Source organism: Glycine soja, chromosome 12 (genome assembly GCF_004193775.1).
Source record: "Glycine soja cultivar W05 chromosome 12, ASM419377v2, whole genome shotgun sequence".
Taxonomy (NCBI): domain Eukaryota; kingdom Viridiplantae; phylum Streptophyta; class Magnoliopsida; order Fabales; family Fabaceae; genus Glycine; species Glycine soja.
Window position 1 is genome coordinate 21,067,353 of NC_041013.1, and position 13,874 is coordinate 21,081,226.

Here is a 13,874-nt window from a genome sequence, read left to right on the forward strand (position 1 = left end):
CTTAGAAGCAAAGTTTGAGGGTTTTATCTTACTTTTGATATCTTGTGTCCACACCTTTGCTGGGGATGAACCAATTTCTTCATCTCCCTGAGTGTTATTCCAATTGGCACTTTCTTTCTTCAAATGACCAAGCTCGCTCAACAAATATTCAGCATTGATGTAATGGCATTCCCTCCGAGTCTTCCAGAAAAGGAGTTCCACAAACAAGAGGGGTTGCTTTTTCATTTTCTTTAGCATCTTTCTGACCAAACAAGTAGAGAAAAGGATCAAAATGTAGGGACATCAATGCTGAATTTATAGACACCTTGAATTTATAAGATATAAAGTAGAGAAAAGGATCAAAATGTAGTAAAATCTTAGTTGGTATGCTCATATTTACATCTGAATAACTATACCTGCATAGTCCTTGTAGGGACATCAATGCCGATTGTTGTGTTAGTTCAGGAGAAGCACCCCTTGGGCAGTAGTGAATTTACCATCCTTGGGCAGAGGAAGATACAAACCAAGCTGCTTAAGTTTTTGAGAGACTTGGGCAGTAGTGAATTTACCATCCTTATCCAGTGCATTGGCTATCATGTAACTACATCTTCTGTGGTCCTTGAATCTGTAGAAATAACAACCCAGCTATTAACAGCAAAATCAAAAGCTAAATTGAAATGTTATTTGTCATCCTGAGCAAAATAATATAGAAAATTCAGAAAACATTGAATTTTCTTATTTAACTATCCATTCAGCAGTCATCAAGCAAAGAGCAGAAAGAGATCAAATGCAAGGCAACCAAGTGGTACTCACTGCTCATATAGAACTTTGGTTAGAGCTTCCTGATCTTTATTGAAAGCCTGGACTCTTTTTTTTTTGCCTATAAATATGAAATTGAACACAAACTTAGAGAAGACTTAAACACATTCGATGCATCAAAATGTATATAAAAAGATTGTCAAATTAAGATGAACAATAATGACAACATTTCATTTCCTAGAGGAAACATAAATTTAATAGAAGAAAAAATACCAGTAATAATTAATAAGCATAAGAGTTCAGTATAAACTTACAGGTGCTGAACCAACAGGCTTCCCTCCAAATTCACGGATTTATGATTGGTAGCTCCTGTTATTTTGTCATCGTCTAACTGATTAGGGCTAGTAGACAAAGGTCCTTCAGCATCAGCATCAAAGTAAATTTGTGAACATCATTATTGATCCTATCGTTGATCAGTAAAGTGGTGATCCTATAAACGGGAAGGTAAAGGAACATTACTTGAGAACAGAGCTGAGCATTTCATCATCAGAATCGCCTTGTGACAATTTATCCTCACTGGTTTGCCCATGTAATTGTCCCCTTGATAATTTGGCACTGCTTCTATCTGCTTTAAAATATTATCCAAATGAACTATAGGCCACACAGAATTAATTCCAAATAGCAGTAACTTCACCTTCTCAGAGAGCCTGCCATTTTCAGTGAGCTTGGCATTTTCATCAAGTAGGACTTTTTCCTGAATTAAATTACAAACACAATAGTCAGAATATTTTATATGTAATCCTTATAGGGAACTTTTCAACTTTCAGAACTGATAGAAAAGGAATTGAACCTTGAAGCATTTTTTTCATGGCATCATAAACTCAGAATTATACAGAAGTATATATTTAGAATTTTTATATTTTCTCCCTCTTATTTTTAGATATTTGAACTTTACTGTCCATAATTTCTCATTTTGTTGTCAAGAGTCAAATTTTAATCAAGTTTAAGAAGTAAAAGGAAATGTCTTTAAGTAAAAGGTTTTGTAACTAAAGAAACTTTTTTTCAGATGTAACTATATATAGAGACTAAAGGTCTTAAATCTGTTAGTGCCTTAAGCACTAGGAAAAAGTTGTTTTTGAAGAAACCAAAGACCAATGTCAAATTTGAATCATGTTTAACATTCTAAGCACATCAAACTTCTCCAACTTGAATATGACTCCACTCATTTCCAGTAGAATAGGCCATAACTTCGCAAACCATAACTAACATCCATAACTTAATCGGTTTTTCCTTTCACTAAGCTGCAATGACAAATATAGTGATCTCTACCCTCCTCACTGACTTAAAACAGGTTATAACCATTTTGATGAAATGTAAACAGCTTACCTTTTCTTTTAGTTGCTTGATTTGTTCTTTGAAAACCTGGATCTGAAGAAATGAAAGTTGAGATACAAATATATATTAACTTCAAAATTTTAATAATAAAATGATGGATTTGGCTCCTATAAAGTGAAGGTACACTTCAGAAGAAAAAAAATACAATAATAACCATTAATTAAAAAAATGTGAGATTTGTGATACAATAAAATATACATGTAATAAAATCTAAAATTAATTATAATATTTTGAACTTCGAATTAACATTATTATTGTATTTTATCCTCTAAATTACACTCCCTTCACTTTGAAGAGTCAAATCCTAAAATGATACATGCATGTTAATTAGTCATTCTAACCTTTCTGGCTCTAACATTACTCAAACTCTTCTCCAACTGTTGTTCTATCCATTTCAATTCCTCAATGGAGCAAGCCCCCAACCCTTCCCCCAAGAACTTCCTGAGGGAATGAAATTACAAATGCAACCATGTTCTTCCATTGTGAGTGAGTGGAATTAAACATTGAATGTACAAAATTAATTAGTCAACATGAATAGAAATTAAAAAAAATTAACCGTTTTGCAGCTTCAAGAAGGCCAATCTTCTTCATCATGTTTGCTGCCTCTTGCTTCAAATGCTGTAACATAATAAACAGTTTATTCAAACTTCAGGACTCAAGTGTCTATGATATGCAAATACAGTAAGCAAAAGTAGAAATTAACAAACTCCAATTAGCCAATTCCCCTAACATTAACTTTTAAAAAGTGCATATTTACAGGGATTGATAAAGATGAAAACTGCATGGCCACAATATGACATTTAAAGATCAGCTTAAAGTCTGTTACTACTTGCATCATGAATCTATGCAAAATTAATTTAGAAATGCAAGCATAAAGGGCTAGAATTTATGTAATTTACAACATAGGTCAAAAACTTTTCCCAAAGTTTACCGTATTCTAACAAAGAAGCAATGGTGATGTTTCATGTGTGTGAGAGAAAGGGGATTTCAGGTATTATACTATCAGTATTATGACTCCTTGATGCAAATATATGTTGGCAAAAACCTTTTTATTAACTTGCTAATTAATCTACTAATGGTTATCATGATATGTGCTTCATAGTGACTCACCTACCTGTGCATCTGGCAAAAGAATCCATCAAATACAAACAATAAACACAACACAGACTTCTGTATCATTTGTAAGGGCAAAGAAAGTAAGAAACACCCTTGAAAATGAGGTTACTCGGCTTCAACTGACACTATTGTTTTTCATTTTTATACTTGCTAAAACATTTGTCATTTGTAACTAGAAATTATATTTATGTAAAAAAAACATTATTCTGTATCTAACCAAAACAGGATTCCCTGTAGGTGGCTATATGACTGTGTAGGGTCCTGCATTCAACATCTAATGGTTCTGATATTTTTGAGCTTATATTTTATTATTAAATTTTTAATGTACAAAAAAATTAAGGCTAGAGATTTTTTTACTTTCTCTCTCTAACTGTACAGAAAGAAAGAAAGAGTGGGGTGGTTTTGTAATTATATTAAAACAAAATGTTAAAAAACTAGAGAGAAAAAATACTAAGTTTTTTTTTAAGGAAACCCAGCCACCCCCTCTCATTCTCTCCTCCCTCTGTTGCAAATTCCCCCTTCCTTGTTTTGTGTACTTTCTTCTTGTTCCTTACTTTTCTTCAACTTCCTTGTGGCAACTATTGGTAATCAAGTTTAAGGTAAGTTCTTATTCTTTGATTCATGCTTCCTTTATTCAAATCCCATAATCTCTCAAGCTTTTCTACCTCCAAAATGATTGGTCGGTAAGTGTTTTGGGTGCAATAAAAAAGAGATTTTTAGTAGTGGGTGTTAGTAAATGATAATGAGAAAAGTGAATTTCTTTGTTTTTCTCACTGGTTCCTTACAGATTCTAACCTTTATAATTTGGGGATTTTATTTAATTCAATCATTTCTTCTTTTTACTGTTTAGAGTCACTTGTAGGCATCGCAGTTGCTTCTCCTACAAAAAGTAGTGAAATTGGTTCTCCATAGTTGTAAGTGAATAATTTAATTAGTGAACTTTTTATTTAATTATTTCTTTTACAGGAAGAATGAACTTTTTAAAAAATATGAATCTCTATTACTCCAAAAGATATTAATGTAGAAAGGATAACTTAATATTAATATGGATAATTATGCTACTATCACTTGTTTATATTTTCTATCGAATTTGGAGTTTTATAGCTTTTATCTATTTTCAATGTGCTGAATAATTTTACCATGAAGAAGGATATTGTGTTTCAGATATTCTATTGGTATGAGTTATACAATTTCTCAGCTGATTTCTATCAGAACTTGTGATAGTTGGATTGTGTTTTTGAACAACATGATTAAGACTTCAAAAATATTTTGAGATCGATGGATTCAACTTGATGGTTGTTTTTTCCATCTAAAGGTTATGTTTTAAGGTTCATGATGGTTCTATATGTTAGAATAATGTTTGCCATTAGTGAATGATTTAACAGCTTATGTACATAGAGCTTATCTATTTACACTATTGGATGAACAGATCTTTTGGCTTTCTTGCCAAAGGTCCTTCAGCATCAGCATCACACATCTTTCTCCTAGGTGCAACTACTAGTCCTAACCTTTTTAACATATTGGAAATTTGAGCTGGTGGAATTTTACCATCTGGATCTAGCACTTTAGCTATACGGTGACTGCAATGTTGGTCATCTTTGAATCTTGAATGTTTGAAGTGAGGAAGAACCATTGGTGAAAACAAAGGCCAAATCTTATATGCTAGAGAGAAACAAAAAAATGAAATGCTATGAATCAATCTATCACGCTGACTCTTTAAGTATGCTTGTACCAATGATGTAAAAATATAAAAGAAAAAAGGATAAATCTTTTATGGAAGACAAAAAAAAATTGAAAAGCTATGAATTGATCTATCTTGCTGACTCCTTTTAAGAATGTTTGTGGCTGGAGTCTCAATTTTTTAGGAAAACAGGATGAAGAAGGGATTACAGGACTGTAACCCGCCGGGGAAAACCCTATACCATTCATCCTCTCCTGCATCAATCAACTCAAACATATTACTACTTTTTTATTTGCTTCCTTCACTCACCAACTGGGCCTTCCTCGGCCTAATCTTTTCCAAGCCCAGCTCGAACTCGATACAAAAACTAAGAGATTTATGACAAATAATATACTAAGCTCTACTGTCTTTTTTAAAATTATTTACACTCTTCTCACACATGCTATGGGAGAAATTGTTTGTTGTAGGTTGTCTTCTTGGAATTGTGTTCGGGTCGAGTGGCAGTGCTTACCCTTCAAAATCTTAAGGTTTCTATCCTTTTCTTTTTTTTTTTATGTGCATAAGTGTGCAAAATGTGGGAAAATATTCTACAGTTAGAAAATATCGGCATTCTTCAGTTCCATATTAGATGAGTTGAGGGTTTGAAAGATAAAGTATCAAATGGCTGAATATTTGTCTGGCTTACTGGTTTTCACTGAAGGATGAAGATCACAAACACAAGCTCATATACCTTGATGATTTAAACCTTTTAGCTTTCAACTTATGAATAGTTTTTTTTTTCCTTTTGCATAAAGGAGAAAACAATCATCTCTTTAGGTAATAAAATGATAATTGTAATTATTGTTGTCTAAATGTTTAATCCAATCTTAGCATCAACTAATTTTCTTGAATCCATCATTACTTTGGTTTTCATTCAGTTATCTGGTTGTTTGTATGTTTATTTATTTTTTGCTTCTTCCAGGTACCCACTATGGGAGAAATGGTTACAATGTTGAAGATGCCAGTAGGCCTTCCTTTTACTACTTTTTCATTAATATAGAAGCAATAAATAAATTACCTGGATAATAGTTGTGATCATCCCAGGTCCACCCTGCAGTTACTCGAGTTGACAAAATCATTAAAAACAAAAGTGAAGAAAGGAACTTCTGATTAAAATATGAACAAGGGAAGAAAGGAACATGAACATAATAAGGTGGCTGTAAAAAAAATGGTGACTAAATGTGACTATTTTTCTTTCATTCAATTGCCTTTTAAATGATATTAAAAACAATCTAGGTAATAACCTTGCAAGACTTTGACAAGGTTAAAACATGGGTGAGTGGCATATATGTAAAAAAGCAATAATAGTATATTTAATTATTTAGTCAACAAATAAAAGATAGTGCTTGTAAAAGAACTAATGGTCCTCAAAACAAGTCAAACTAAAGTATGTTTGCACATTACTCATGAAAGTTGGCTTAATTATGCCATTAGTGATAGGAAACATGGAGCAGAATTTATGCTCTTATACAGTTTACTAAAAATATTGAAGTCAGTATTTTTGTGTGTTGATACTCAATTCAGATGGTCAAACAGTGTTTTTAAACAGCTACAACATAGATGATACTCTATGGTGGGAAATGCTAGCAATGAAGGTAAATAGTAGACATATATGAATACTGACTCAATATTTGTCAACAATGAAAGCCTTAACTCACTAGGTGTGACTGGCTACATGGATATAGCAATATTTAACCAAATCAATATACAAAATTACAGATAGCAGGTGCAGGCAAACATATACAACTTTACATGTATACAATTACAATATACCAAAAAAAACCCTGAGACAATCAAGTTTCAGAATGTCACCAAAACAAGTGGACACTTATATTATATTAATAATTCATGGCAAAAGAACATGTAAGTGAAAATAAAAAAGCAGGAAATAACCTCCATTCTTTTTTCTAAAAAGTGGAAACCAAGCCGCATCTCTTCTTGAAAACCTGCAAACATTTCGCATAAAATATGAGAAATATGTATCTCACTTCCACATATGCCTAGTAAGTAAATAGTAAAAACTTACCATAAACCATCCTCGCTACATAATTTCAGTTCCCACTAGATCAACAGAGAAATGAAGAGAAAAATATTTGTGGACAATAGTCTGGAACTTAGAATGCCATACCTGTTTTTCAAATTCAAAGATAACTTAGAATCTAGCTGGGCATGTTCCCAAGTTATGGTTACAGTGTTAATATTTTAGTTTTGTAAAGATAATATTTATTAAATTATATTTAAATTTTTCTCATTAAAAGTTCATCTTAATAAGTTGATATGATCAAAAAGGAAAATCTCAAATGGGTATGTTTGGGAGTGGGGTTTTGGAAGGAAAAGGAGAGAAAATAAATCATTTTAAATTAAGTATATAATGTTTATTAAAATAAAAAAAAGATTAGGACATTACATTTATACTAATCTATCATTTTATGTCTTTTTTTTAAATATTAAATTAGAGAATATTTATTAGAAATTAAAGGTTTACCCTCTCAAACATACCTAAAAATGACTGTGTTAAACAACAAATTAGAATTGTAATTTACCGAGAGAAAATGACAGCATGAACCCAAACAAAATTTAGAATAATATTGTTTACTAAAGGGATACATTCAGAAACATTTTCCATTTAAAACGTGGCATGAAGATGAAATTAGAATCGGTTGCTAAAGTACAATTCACACTACTTTAGATCAATATATGGATGGCATATAACAGCCCAAGTGCAGAAATCTAAATGTGTAAGAAACAATAAAAGGTTTCTTACATTTTTGTACTCTTTGCTATTTATAAATATCTCAAATGCCTCAACTACAAAAGAAATGCCATCATGAACCAGTATCAGTCAGCAAGACCTTGGTGAAAGAAAATCAAATGCTATAGATCATGAGACTGAGATCACCGGATCGAAATCGAATCACAACTCCATGAGTATATTCCTTAGAGCTTAGACTCAAATTCAAACCAGGCAATATAGTAATAACCCAGTTAGGCAGTTACAAAATCAAAATTCAGTGAAAAGGATATTCTTCATACTATTATAAAGGGCAACCCAGTGCATGAGACTCCCACCTAGTGGGGTCAAGCACAGATGCTGTTTTCAAGATTTGAACTCGTGACCTCCTAGACTCCTAGTTATAGGCAGCAACCTTTCCATTGTGCCAAAGCTCACACTCATTTTTATACTTTTCTTTTGTGAAAATTTTGAACTTTTGATGAGCCAACAAACTAAGTTAAGTAACAAGGGAACAATTGTATAAGTGATGGTGGAACTGTAAACATACCATGTGTAAATTGGACTATGAAGAAAGGAGATTCCAACATCATCGATGCCAGAGAGGCTAATGCATGCTCTGCTTGGTTACCCAGTGCATCCTCATTAAATGATATCAGAAGAAAATTTTTAAAATATAGACCATAGTAAATCACTAGTGTCTCTTAAAAAAAATCAAATCAGATCATCTGAGAAGCCAAGTCATCAGGCAATTAGTAATTATAAACTTATAAAATTTGAAATTAAAAAAAAGGAGAGAGGTCATTATTGCAGCACCTGAGTAGCTTTTCCGATGATTTCTTGGACCAATGTATGAGAAGGTTGCGGCGGACTGAACGACCCAAGCAGGAACATGTCAAACGCTAACCTGCATACAATTAGAGTTGCACAACAAAAAAACTGATCCTATATTGGGACCAATACAAAATGCAACCCAAAAGCAGTGCACACTAATAACGTAAACAAGTCTCATAATCATGTAACGATGCCGAATTAAAAGTCATGACCAGACATAATGATGTGTCTTGTGCAATGAAAATTTTACGTGACAAAGGTGATTAATGTTCTGATGTCATCTAAATTTGTCTAATTTACATCCATTTTCCAACTTCTAGAAAATAGGCTGCCCATTTCTTGCGTATTGTCGTCATGGTGTCAGTGTCTAATGCTGTTCCATCTGAAAAATACTACCAAGGGGAAGAAAATAAAATTTAGTTACTACATCAACCATTTAAGTACGATTTCATACTACACAAATTGATTTGTTAGTCTAATAGAGGACATACGTTGTGGAGTTCATTTTTCAAATCGGCACTAACAATGCACCACATCCAATGCATCACATAATATCCAAACTCATATGCTCCTTGTTGTACATGGCTCTACATGCAATATAAGCGCTCAATAAATGCTGGATCATTCCAATTGAAACATCAGACTTATTTCAAATTTAAAAAAAAAAAAAACAGGGATTACAACATACCTTAGCCTCAATCCATTGAGGTGGAGGTGGAGGTGCATTGTCCTTGCCTTGGAGATTACTGCATATTTTCTTCATTGCACTAAATTTGACAATAACAAAAGCCGAAGTTAACATGTAATGTTTTGAGTAGTAAACTACAAGTAATGACCAATGCTAAATTGAATAAGGTTGCGAAGTACTTGTTCACTGCAAACTTAATGTGAACATCAGGCTTTCTTCGTACAGAACAGAACCATACTATAATGTTCTCTCGTGGACACAACACAAGAAGTTGCCAATGTGCCCTGAAGTCAACAACATGAAATTCACCATCAAACTGATGCAACCACATTGATAACAACCACATGAATAGACTTACTGATTGAAGTAAGGTCCTAAGTAGATTTCTCGATGTGACTCCTTGACCCACGTTTCTATGTACTTTTGACATTCTTCACGTGTGTCCTTTGTGCAACGTATAGACTGGGGCTCAAGGAAACCGTACACTGGAGAAAAACCAATGCTTGTACTCCAATCATTCATAAACCTGTTTTAAACACAATCAACAATATTCTTAGACAAATATGGAGTGGACAATAAGATATGACAACCAGTCAAATAATATGATTTACTTACATCATCCACAGCTGCAGTACAGATATGTTTAAACATTTGTCACCTAAAATTATTTCAGTCACATCTGCATGTGTGATGAAAAAACCATTTGAGGCATTAGGTAACCCAAATTTCGCCCCGTCCCATGCCAACTCCATTGGCTTTGTGTAAACCACATATGACTTCTTAACCAATTCTCCTAGTGGGTCATCTGTGGCCACAGATGTTAACCTGTTTGGCTCTCCAACAGACTTTGATGGAGGCTTATCGGATCCTACGACCACCTATGATAATTGAAGTTAGTGTACAACATGAAGAAGCATGTCAACAAATAGAACAGATTCATAGGAGAAAAAAACTAACCTCATTAGTTACTTCCCTAACAAGATGGGTCGGCCATGTGACGAATGTGCCAACGGCCTGCTCAAGATAATGAACCTCTGAGGCATGTATGTTCTGACAACCTGAACCTTAACAACATCATTTTCATAACGAACATTATGTATGGTGGATGAATTCTCAAACACTTTTCCCAAGCCCGCAAGCACAGTATTTTCCCCAACAACTACGAACAAGCCCATCAGATCGTCACCACCACTCAAAAGCTCTTTAAGTAATCCGCTTCCTTTAGGTCCAGCGCAGCTACCCTTTGTACTAACACGTGCAAGTAGAGCTTGTATTTCTGGTGCCTTAATGGGGGCTGACTGATGTGATGCAATATGAGATAGCTCTACTTTCAATGATTTTTTTAACTCTTGCTTCATCAGCTCCAAATTTTGCCACTGTTTTTCTTCAACTGCCCTCATCCAATCCTCTTGTTGCTGCTTGTGTTCTTGTTGTACCTCCTTTCTTATCTCATCTTGTACCTCCTTTCTTATCTCATCTTGTAGCAGCTTTCTTATGTCATCCTTAATTACACCGATGATATCAGCCAATTGTTGTTGGTTGATCGATGGTGACGATGTGCTAGAAGCACGTGAGGCTTGGCCAAAGTATTGGCTTATTGTGACACCTGTTCCTACGACGCGAACACGGCCTGGATGCTCAGGTCGGCCAAGGGTCGTGTTGAGTATGTCCTGTCGCCCATGCGGAACAAAACTCCCCTGTGTTGCTTGTTCCAGTAATGAATCCTGCATGCATATACGATTGTTGAATTTGAATAAAACAAATTTGACTAGGTTAGCTAACCATTATTTGCCAATGACAGTAACCAAAAAATTATATGAACTGACAATTTTGTCTACAATTTCTTGTGCCACTTCAGACGTCATTTGGCCATGCCGCTTAGTGCGGGCGATCTTCCACTTCAAGTGTCTTGCAACTGGGGATGGTGGGTTGACGTTGAGTGTTGGGCTTTCAGTACACGAATGTTCCTCATGTCCACGCTTGCTCTTCTCCTCCATATGTTTCTTGTTAAGCAGTTCATACCCCCCACGAGACAGTACGTGAGGGCAGTCATTAAATTTTTGAATTTCCTGGGCCTTCTTTCGTATACCCTGAAAAAGACAAGCTTGTACTAGTCATATATATGTTACAAAACAATGAAAGCAAAAATTGAATCGATTATTGCAGATACAGAAATACTTAAACAAACCTGCCAATTAGGAGTTTTGTGGCTTTTTGCAAATTCCGCCCATGTTTCTGGATCAAGGCCATACTTGACTGTAGGATCAGATATTTGCTGACCTTCATTGTCAGCAAAGACAAATTTTGAAGTCAATGAAGACTTAAATTGCCTCCATCTTGCTGCAACTGTTGACATCACCTTTTTTTTTTGCATTTTCACCTTCAGGGATATCAAATTTGCACTGCACAACAAAAGGAGTTATGTAACAGTAAGTAAATGAATCCTTTAAAAGTAACTTAACAACAAAATCATGAATACAAGTGTATTTAGAATTACTTACCAAAATATCTTTCCATATTAAGCTCTTTAGATCGTCGGGGACAACATTCCAATTCGCGTGTACAATAGGAACTTTTTCCCTTGCGACAACCCCTAAATAACTGTGAAATTTCTCTTTATGAGGCCCTGACCCTCTACCTGTAGCCGGATTCATGTTCACAACTGGCCGTGGGCCATCTAAGCATCTAGACGTCAAACTTCCGAGCCTCGTGGATTGTCTTGTCCTTTTTGAAGTAACCTCACGAGGGTTTTCTGATTGTGGCGGGGACGGTGGTGGTATTGCCATGGCCCTGCGGAAAAAAACAAGTGTTATAAATATGTCAAATTCAATGATGTAATAGGGTGCATGATTTTCAAAACAACTTAGCAATTTATGCATGACTAATGTTAGAAATGTTAAGTAATACTTATATGGCTGTGCTTACATAGTTACGTAGGAATGTTCTCCCATAAACCCTCGTCATGATCAGTACGATTTGCATATACATCATCCTCTTCTTGTTCAATAGTACTTGAAGGCATATCTTTGGAGAAACATGCCATGTCAGTGACATCAAGTGTTGATCCATCAACATGGTGACCGATACAAATTGTTCTCCCTTGTAAAACCACTGCCCATCTAGAGTCGCATGGATCTTCTACATAAAACACCTGTCGAGCTTGCGCTGCCATTATGAATGGGTCGTCCTTGTAACCAACGTTTTTAAGGTCTACTAAAGTGAATCCCATTTTGTCTTTACGCACACCTGTGTTTCCATTGACCCACTTACATTTGAAAAGAGGTACTCTAAATTCATCGTAATCAACCTCCCAAATCTCTTCAATGACTCCATAGTAAGGCATGCAAGCTTCAATGGGATTATTGTCAGCAACACTACAAAAGTGCTCTGATTGACCATCAACACTGACCCCGCTATTCTGCACACTACTTTTATCATCCTGGGACTTTGTGTAGAAAGAATACTGATTGATATCATATCCCTTCCAAGTTGGAACATTCATATTTGGACCCACGGCTAGCAATCTTAATGTGTCTGAAGCATTGTCATCGGCAAAGATTGTTTGTCTAAACCACGATATGAAAGTTCTATTGTGCTCTTGCAACAACCTCATCATGTTCATTTTTGGGTGAATATGACACATATGTTGTTTGTGAGCATCTATGTAAGGGATTACCTCAGCTATGTTATGTAATACATATAGATGAGCTTGTGCCAACTGTTGGCGATCCATGGTTACAACATTGAACCCCCGTGTGCCCCTACCTTCCATGGTGGAGCCATGACGACTTTGAGGAAGTCCCACTGGTGTAGCCATTTCTATATATTGTGAACAAAACTCAATAGCTTCCTCAGCAACGTATCGTTCAACAATGCTAGCCTCTGGTCGATATGGATTTTTTGTATATCCTTTCAACACCTTCATGTAACGTTCAACTGGATACATCCATCGTAAAAACACGGGCCCACACAACTGAATCTCATGTACAAGATGAACAATTAAGTGAACCATGATGTCAAAAAACGATGGAGGAAAGTACATTTCTAATTGACATAGGATAATGGCTGCCTCGTTCTCCAAATCATCCAATTGTTTTGGATCAATGACCTTATGACAGATTGCATTAAAGAAAAAGCACAAGCGGCTGATTGCAACCCTTACCTTTTCAGGCAATATACCACGCACAGCCACTGACAACAATTGTTGCATTAACACGTTACAATCATGAGATTTCAAGCCAACCAACTTCAAATCATTAACTGACACAAGGCTCTTGATATTGGAAGAGTATCCTTGTGGGACTTTTACATTTTTAAGACAATGACAAAATTGTTTTTTCTCCTTAGTTGACATTGTGTAACATGCTGGGGGCAAATAAGTTCGCTGACCTTGTGATTGCGGATGTAACTGTTCTCGTATACCCATATTGACCAAATCCTGTCGACATTTCAGACCATCCTTTGTCTTTCCTTTGATGTTAAGAAGGGTGCCAAGTAAACTATAACAAACATTCTTCTCCACATGCATAACATCGAGACAATGCCGAACATGTAGATTGGTCCAATAAGGAAGATCAAAGAACACTGACCTTTTCTTCCAAATGTTCTTGCCAGCATGATCCTTCCGCTGTGTCTTACCAAAAACAGTTACG